This window comes from Elephantulus edwardii, unplaced genomic scaffold, assembly GCF_000299155.1.
Source record: "Elephantulus edwardii isolate Elephantulus edwardi_28Jun2011 unplaced genomic scaffold, EleEdw1.0 scaffold00124, whole genome shotgun sequence".
NCBI lineage: Eukaryota > Metazoa > Chordata > Mammalia > Macroscelidea > Macroscelididae > Elephantulus > Elephantulus edwardii.
The window spans coordinates 10079923-10088869 of record NW_006399874.1 but is presented as its reverse complement, the minus strand read 5'-3'; the positions used below and the strand labels follow the sequence as shown (position 1 = coordinate 10088869).

At 38.9% G+C, this 8947-nt stretch overlaps 1 pseudogene; it reads right to left on the bottom strand.

Annotated features, from left to right (window-relative positions):
- Positions 1-6547: 6547 nt before the first annotated feature.
- On the bottom strand, positions 6548-8633 carry LOC102867188 (annotated as a pseudogene).
- Positions 8634-8947: the final 314 nt, after the last annotated feature.

Genomic DNA, 8947 nt, shown 5'->3' with positions numbered 1-8947 from the left:
CAGGCGACTCGACGGCACATAACAACATCAACAACAACAACAACTATACAATTAAAGACAACTAAGAAGCTTTTAAGTATTAATTTCCTTATTAAATAAACTAATAATATAGCTGCAAAAGTAGTGCATTCCTTTTCCAAAAGCAGATTTATTTATCAGTTTTTTTCTTAATGTTTATTTATAGCAAATTCCTTTTTTAAAAAAACCCAAAAAATAACTATAAACATGGATCTTACCTAATAAACTACACAGGGATATGATTGATTACAACCATAAGAAGAGTCAAAGAGGAAGCTAAATAATAATAGTCAAACATGTCTAGGGACTGACAGTTGATAGACTGTCAATTACTCATGTGCAAGATAAAATTGAAGAAAATGAAAACAAGTCCATAAGATAAAAATACTAATTTGCATCTATCTAACCTGAATTTTAAAAAAAAAAATAAAATCTGAAAACTGAATTTGATGCATTGAACACTACATGACCTAAGACAACATATGCCATGGGATGACTTCAAAGATATTATATATGAATAAAGCTATATAAGCATCAAAGATTACATCATTATATCATTCTATCTAATTCACTACAAGAGAGAAAGGAAAGATCAAAATGGGTGTTAGAAGAGACTCAGAATATTTTACTAGAATTCACAGAAGGGGGAAAAGTGAAGATATTTTTTAAGTAAAAGAATGGATAGATTTCAAAAGCCAGTTTGAGAAGTAAAGGCCAAAAATATAATGAAATGCACAAAGAATTGGAGTTAGAAAACCAACAGGGTACAATATGTTTGATATTTCTGATGTAGAAACACCTGAATAACAAAATAAAGTCTTAAGTTACAAAACTGAAGGATTCTGTACACAAAATCTTGAGTAATATAGAAAGTATATTAAAAAAATTGTTCAAAGGGTTTCCAGAGGCAAGGGTGGATACCACTCCAGCCTCCAAGCTTGTTTTAATCAGGGAGCTCCACCCTACTCTCTAGGCATTGGATAATAAACCATTAACGCATTTGACACATCAGTGTCTCAGTGTTTAGCCTCACAGCAACCACAAGTCACCACTGTATGGCAACTTGTACACCAGGGTTAGTAGATGGCTAAAAGATTGAAGTGGTCAACAGTTTCGTTTTACTTGGATCTACAATAAACACTCATGGTGGGAGCAACAGTCAAATCTAAAGACGTGTTGCATTTTGAAAAATGTAGAAGTTTGTTTTTTCCCCCCCTAAAAATCTAAAGAGCAAAGATGTCAAAGAAATAACGTGTGCTTGAGTCAAGTTATGGTCTTTTCAATTTCTTCCAATGTGCCTGAAACCTTGACAATGAATAAGAATTGAAGCTTTTGGATTGTGATGTTGAACAAGAGTACTGAATATTCAATGTACTATCAGGAGACAAATACCCAAGTCTGTCTTACAGTAAGTGCATCCAGAATGTTCTGTAGAGGCAAGGATGGTGAAATTTCAATTCAAGTATTTCGATATATTATCAAGAGTGGTCAGTTCTCAGGAAGAGACATCATATTGGAAACAGTGGAGAGTCAGAAAAAGTAGAAGACCTTCAACAAGATAGATTGACAGTGTCATTGGAACAATGGATGTTAAAATATTAGCAACCATAAAGATGTTGCAGCATAGGGAAACATTCATAATCTGTTGTTTATTGGGTTTCTAGAAGTCTTACATACTTTTGTTTGTAAGTATGGTTCCTTAAGCAAATACTAATAAGATCAGTTATGCTCATTTCTTTCAAATGTTAAGCTTAAAAGGTAATCTACACCATTTCTATTCACATTGTGAAAAACAATGTATATAAACAGTAAAAAGATAATCTAATGTTCTGCTGAAGATTATCCAAAAATTACTGGAACAGTACATCAGCAGAGAACTGCCAGAAGCCCAGGCTGGATTTAGACGGGGTCATGGGACTAGGAAATATATAGCTAATGTTAGATGGATTTTAGCTGAAAGCAGGGAATACAAGAGGAATGACTGTCTGTATTTCATTGATTATGCAAAGGCATTTGACTGGGTGGAGCATGACAAACTGTGGCTGACTCTGAGAAGAATGGGAATCTCAGAAGACTTGATCATGCTAATGAGAATCCTATACTTGGACCAAAAGGCAGTCATCAGAACAGAGCAAAGAAACACTGTGTGGTTCAAAATTGGGAAGGATGTATGCCAGGGATGTGCCTTATCTCCATACCTTTTCAATGTCTATGCAGAATAGATTATCCAGGAGACTGGGCTCTATGAGGAGAAGTGTGGCATCAGAATTGGTGTAAGATCTATTAACAATTTGTGTTGTGCAGATGTCACAATTCTGCTTGCTGAAACTGAGGTGGACCTGAAGAGCTTGCTGCAGTGAGTCAAGAACTACAGCCTTTAATATGGATTAAGTCTCAGTATCAAGAAGACAAAGATTCTTACCACTGGGCCAGGATGGGTGGTGAAGAGATTGATATTGTCAACAGTATTAGTCTGCTTGGCTCCACAATCAACACTCTTGGCAGGCAGGAAATTAAAAGACATATTGTGATAGGAAAGTCTACTGTTTGGTGCCTCTCCAAAGTACTGAAGAGCATTGGTGTCACTCTGGAGACTAAGGTGCATCTGATACAGGCCATGTTCTTTGCAATCACTTGTTTGCATCAGAGAGTTGGAACATGACTAGGCAGGATAGAAGGAGAATTGATTCCTTTGTGCTGTGGTACTAGAGAAGAGTACTTAGTGTACTATGGACTGCTAAGGAAACAAGTTTATACGGGAGAGGGTTAAACTAGGATGCTCCTTGGAGGCAAGGATTCTGAGGCTTCGTCTGCATACTTTAGACATGTTGCAAAGAGGGACCAATCCTTGGAGAGGGACAGCATGCTTGGGAGGGTGGAGGAACAGTGCAGGAGGGGAAGACCCTCTATGAGGTGGATTGATTCAGTGACTAGGGTAATTGGGGTGGGTGTGTCGGAGACAATGAGATTGGCACAGGACAGCAGGGTTTAGGGCTGTTGTACATAGGGTCGCTATGAGTTGAAAGTGACTAGATGGCATATAACAACAACAATGTTGACTAATCTAAAAATTACAGATTGCATGCTATTGTAAATCAGCAAAATCATTCTATTTAAAAATTACTTGGTGTAACATTTTCCTCTTACTAAAAAATCTGTTTAAATTCTATAACAAAAATATATATATTTGGTTTAGCTTTTAAAAATATTTTAGTTTAACATTTGATAATGATTCTTAAAATAATAATGAGTTTTACAATCTGTTTTTGTTAAAGTTTTAAAGTTCTTGAGTAAATTATTGATGGCACCTTGCTGAGGGATCCTGAAGTTGCACACCAAAGCTTGTTTTCCAGATTTTTCTTAAGTGTAGGAACAACTTTTGTCTTCTTTTTCTTTGTCCCCATCTATCTATAATTTAAAAAAAAAAATTATATTGGATAATAGCAAGAACCTTGTATTAACCTAATTGAAGAAAATTATTTAGGATACATTGACTAGCTAGCTATTTTTGACAGTATTCTTCAAGATTTTCTCCAGCATTTTCATTTTTCCTTTCTTGTGCTGCTTCTACAGTTGCTTTACTTTAACTAGAGATAGCTCTCTGCAGAATGAGTGCTGATGGCCCCGAAACAGCCTTGGAGAAAGGATATGTCACTTCTTTCACATACCCCTGGCAGAGTAATAATTCTCATTACTCAGTGGGTCACTTACTTAGAGGTTTCTAAGGCAAACAAGATTAAAAAAAAAAGTATCATGTGCATCAATTTCATCCTCATCCTAGATGCCTTTCTGGATCACAGAGGGTGAGAAGCTAAAAAACTTCTCTTAACAGACTCTGTGGCCAGAGTTATATATGTCAATGAGATATACCAGTTAAGTGTGTTCCAGAGAGTTTTAGAGGGCAGAAGTGAGACTATTTCTGATGTTGCTGATGGCAAATGGATCATGGAGAAATCAATCGTTGTAGCAGTGTTCTAATCACTAGCTTGGGATTTGATTGGGACAAGCAGCCAGCAGCTGGATTACACTGGGAAAGTCTTAGTCAGAGATCCTTCAAAATTATTGAGGAGCAATGATGTCAACATGAAGACTAAGATGTGCTTGATTCAGGTTATGGTTTTTTCAATCACTTGCTATGCATCTGAGAGCTAGACAATAAGAATGACAGAAGAAGAGCTAATATCTTTGAGTTGTGATACTGGAAAAGAGTACTAAAAATCTCATGGACTGCCCAAAGAGCAAACAAATATGTCTTGTAAAAAGTGCAGCCAGAGTGTTGTTTGGAGGTAAAAATTATAAAGCTTCATTTCACCTTTGGTGAAGCTTTGGGAACCTTGCTAGAAGTTATTGTTTTGAAAGGGACATCATGTTTAGAAAGCTGGAGGATCAGTGAAAGAAAGAAAGACCCTCAACTAGATGGACTGGCACAGAGACTGCAGCAATGAGCCCAAGGGTATCAGAGATTGTGATGATGGCCCAAGATAGGACAGAGTTCACATCTGTTCATAGGTTTGCTATGTGTTGTGCTCTACTTGATGGAATATAACAACAATAGCAAGTGTGTAAAAGAGAACTCTGATGATCTGTTGTTATTCTTGGGTGCTATGGAGTTGGGAATGACTCATAGTGACCCTATGAACAACAGATCTGAAATTGTCCTGTTCTACTACGTCATCTTCACCATCTCTGGTGTACTTGAGCCCATTGTGGTAATCGCTGCATCAATTCACCTTAAGGGTCATCTTGTCTTCCACTGACTCTTCTACTTTTCCAAAGACAGACACCACCTAACAACTTGCCCAAAGTATGTAAGCAGAAGCTTCACCATCCTAACCTTTAAAGGAGCACCCTGGTTGCACTTTCTCCAAACATATTTGTTAGTTCTTGGTAAGAAAGTGCTCTACCAACCCTAATGCATGTGGTTCAAATCCACCAGCTTTTCTGCAAAAGAAATATGGTCAATCTCCTCCTTTGTGATTTAAAGCATATGGTCAATCTGCTCCTTTGTGATTTAAAGCATCTGAAACCCTTCTAAAGAGTCAGCTATCAGTCCACTCAGACTGGAAGGTACACAACAAAAAATATAAGGACACCTCTGCTTTCTAAATCATTGCTGTGGCAGGGTGTACCTGAATTCTGGGCACTGAATCCACCGTAGACCCGTAATGCACATTTGGCAGAGGAAGGAGGCCCTCTGGTGGGACACCTAAGCATTTAGTTCTTTGAGGACCCACCTAAAATCCTAACACTCTAGGATTCCTGTTAAGATCTTTTTCTCCTTCAAACACCTAGAGTGATTGTTCTGCATCTGAATTCTGACAGATGTTCATTTTGAATCTCATCTGTGGATGCCCAAACACACCTGGCTGCTTCAGAGACTTTCTGCTTCATTTCACTCCATTTACAGTTGTTGCCAGCTTCAATGCTATATCCATTTCAGTAACCTTTTTCCTTAAAAGCTTTCACATGACAAGGACGCTCTGAATATCATTCTTAAAGTTGTTTTGGGACTCAATATCTCATAATCAGAACCAGGTAGCTCCAGGTTCTGAGTTCTGAGAGGGTAATCTTTGTTATTCACCATACCACTATCACAAAAATACACTTTTATATTGACAATGGCAAAATCCAACAACTCCCCACTCACAAGGTTTTCTATGCTCCTAAGAGAATCACAATGAAACTGGGATCTCCAAAATTCCTAATTAAAATGTATTTTATTTATGTGGAATATTGGTTGAAGAGTAGCACTGTCAAATTAAAGGCAAGTATTACAATCCATTAATTGAGAAAAATGGACTATCCCCTCTCATGTGATCTACTGTTTATGAAAATCTGCTGAAAGATCAGATATGAGTATATTTTTACTTGCTAGCAATGAGTTTAATTCTATAATACTAGCAACAGCATGTTAGGAGAAAGAAAAAAGACATCCCAAAACAATAACTCTACACTTTCCTGGTATAGTTCTAAACTAGAAAAATATTACTACCAATTACAATACAAGTTCTCTTTGTGTCAAATTTGATTCATGGTGAACCATACAACAGGGAGGAAATGACCCATTGGGTTGCCAAGACTATAATCATTATGGAAGTAAATTGCCAAAACTTTAAGTTAGCACCTGAGTACTTAATAGCACCAAGATCCCTAGAAATATGTTAACTTTTTATGAATACAGCAAAAATAAATATATCTTATGTAAAAGATCAACTGAACTCCACCCATTGCCGTGGAATCAGAACCAACTCATTGGGTTTTGTGTTTGTTTGTTTGTTTGCTTTTAAAATGTCATCTTCTTTATTTTGCATACTTTCATTTCAGAACAAAATAACAAAACTCACAATACACAACATCCAACCTCATTCTTGAGGTTGAGGCCAGAGTTACATCCTGCCTTAACACACAGGACAGGAAGGAAAAATACTAGCTATCAGCAGATGGAGCCAGATGGGAGAGGGCGACTTAGGGCTGTTGTGGGAGCCACAGGGATGCTATAAGGGGTAAGGGGGTGTTACACTAGGAACTATTAATTGACTTCTTCCATGTGAGATGCATCCTTATCACCTTCAGGTGGGGGGATCTCATCAGGAACAGCAGCTCTGGGTTCCTCAGCAGTCACCTCACCTTCATCAATGCTTAAGCCTAGCTTGATCATGTGGTAGATGTGGTTGGAGTGAGTCTGGAGACCCTAAAGGTAGAAAAGAGAAGAAAGCAGTGCAATTTCAAACAGCAGCACCACCAGGTAGATCCTTAACAGCTTTGTCATTCTTGTCTGCCTCAGCCTTCAGTCTCAGTGTTTCAACAACTGGATGATCAAGGTTGATCTCCAGGTGATTTTTAGCCATCATGTAGTCCATTGTTGAGTTGTCCCAAAGCCCCTGTGCTTTCATGATCTTCTTCATATTGGCTGTCAGCCATATGTGCTAGTCAAGATGCAGCAGGATGAAGACACAAGCCTATTGGAAATTGTCACCTTCTCAACATTCTTATCCAAAATTTTCTTCATGAACTTCCAGAGATTCTCAAACTTGGCCTTTCTCTCCTCCATTTTTTTTCTCCTCTTCATCCTCAGGTAGTTCTAGGCCCTGCTTGGTGACAGAAATCAGGCATTACCCATCAAACTCCTTGAGCTGTTGCACACAGTACTCGTCAATAGGTTCCGTCGTATACACAACCTCAAAGCCCTACTTGCACCCTCATTCCACAAAAGCAGGGTTGGCCACCTGCTCTTTGGCTCACCAGTGATGTAATAAATGAACTTCTGGGTCTCCTTCTTGTGAGACACATATTCTAAGTGAGAAGTCATCTCATCTCCAGACTGGGAACTGTGATAGCGAAGTAGCTCAGAAAGGCGACACTGGTTAGTAGAATCTCATATATTCTAAGCTTCAGGTTTTTAGAGAACACCCATAGAATGTCTTGTAGTTCTCCTTGTCTTCTGCCAACTCAGAGAAGAGCTCAAGTCACTGCTTGACAATGTTTTTGCAGATGACCTTCAAGATTTTGTTCTGTTGCAGCATTTCCCATGGGTGACATTCAGATACTCTGTGGGGAACATAAAGTTTAATGTTGTTGTTCTTGTTTTCAAAGAGATCAAAGGAAGGCCAGTGAGGGATAAAGAGTTATGCCCTGAATTCCAGCTGGTACTCTATTGAGAAGTGCTTGACTGACAAGTGGTCTTCCTAGGCATTAGTCAGGCTCTTGTAGAACTCTCCACATTCCTCCTCTGTGATGTCATCAGGATTTCTGGTCAAAATGGGCTTAGTCTTGTTCAGTTCTTCCCGATCAATGTACTTTAATTTTGTTTGTTTGTTTGTTTTCTTTTTCTTGTCTTTACCAGTGTCGTCATCCTCATCTGAACCCACATCTTCTATCTTGGGCTTCTCTTCGTCATCCTTATAGTCACCTTTCTCATCTTTCTCTTCTTCTGCCTCATCATCACTGATTTCCTTCTCTCTTTCTTTCTGCGAATAAAGGGTGATGGCCTATTAACTGTGAGTGCTTCTTCACTACTTCTTTGACTTGTCTCTCTTCTAATTACTCTGTCTGGTCTTTCTTAAGGTGCAAAATGACTTTAGTACCCCGACCAATGAGCTCACCACAGTCAGCACAAACCGCGAAGGGACGCCCAGCTGAAGACTCCCAGGCATACTGCTCATCATCATTGTGTTTTGTTATCATGGCCACTTTTTCTATCACTAATTAGGCAGAATAAAAGCCAACACCAAACTGAACAATCATGGAGATGTTTGCACCAACCTGCAAAGCCTCCAGAAAGGCTTTGGTACCAGACTTGCAATTGTTCCCAAATTATTTATGAGATCAGCCTTGGTCATGCCACTGCCTGTGTCCACAAGAGTCAACATCAGCATACTTTCCTGCGAGTTAGGGATGATGATGATTATAATCTCTTCCCACTGTCCAACTTGGAAGGATCTGTCAGGCTCTCATAGTGAATCTTGTTCAATGCATCAGAAGCATTAGAGATCACCTCTCTAAGGAAAATTTCCTTGTTGGAATAGAAGGTACTAATGATGAGAGACATAAGTAATCTCTGTCTTAAAGGCAAATGTCTCTACCTCCTCCTCTACATGGCGCACTTCATCAGGCATCTTGTTTAAAAGGGTTCCAAGTACCAAAGAAGTGAGGGCAGGGTCTAAGACCAGGCCACACAAGGCTCACCAGCTGCGTAGGGGTGACTCCAGAACCAACTCATTGTTGACACTCCAGCAGCTTGTCAGAGGCTGTAAATTGCATGAAAGGAGAATGCTCATTTTTCCCCCTGTGGGGCTGCTTGTGCATTCAAACACCAGAAAGGTGCAGCCTTTAAGTGAGCAGTGCAACTCCTCATAGATTGAGTAACAAGAGCTCCCCCACTTGCATGTACACATATTCTTCTGTGTTTTCCATAATTTGAAAAGTTGCC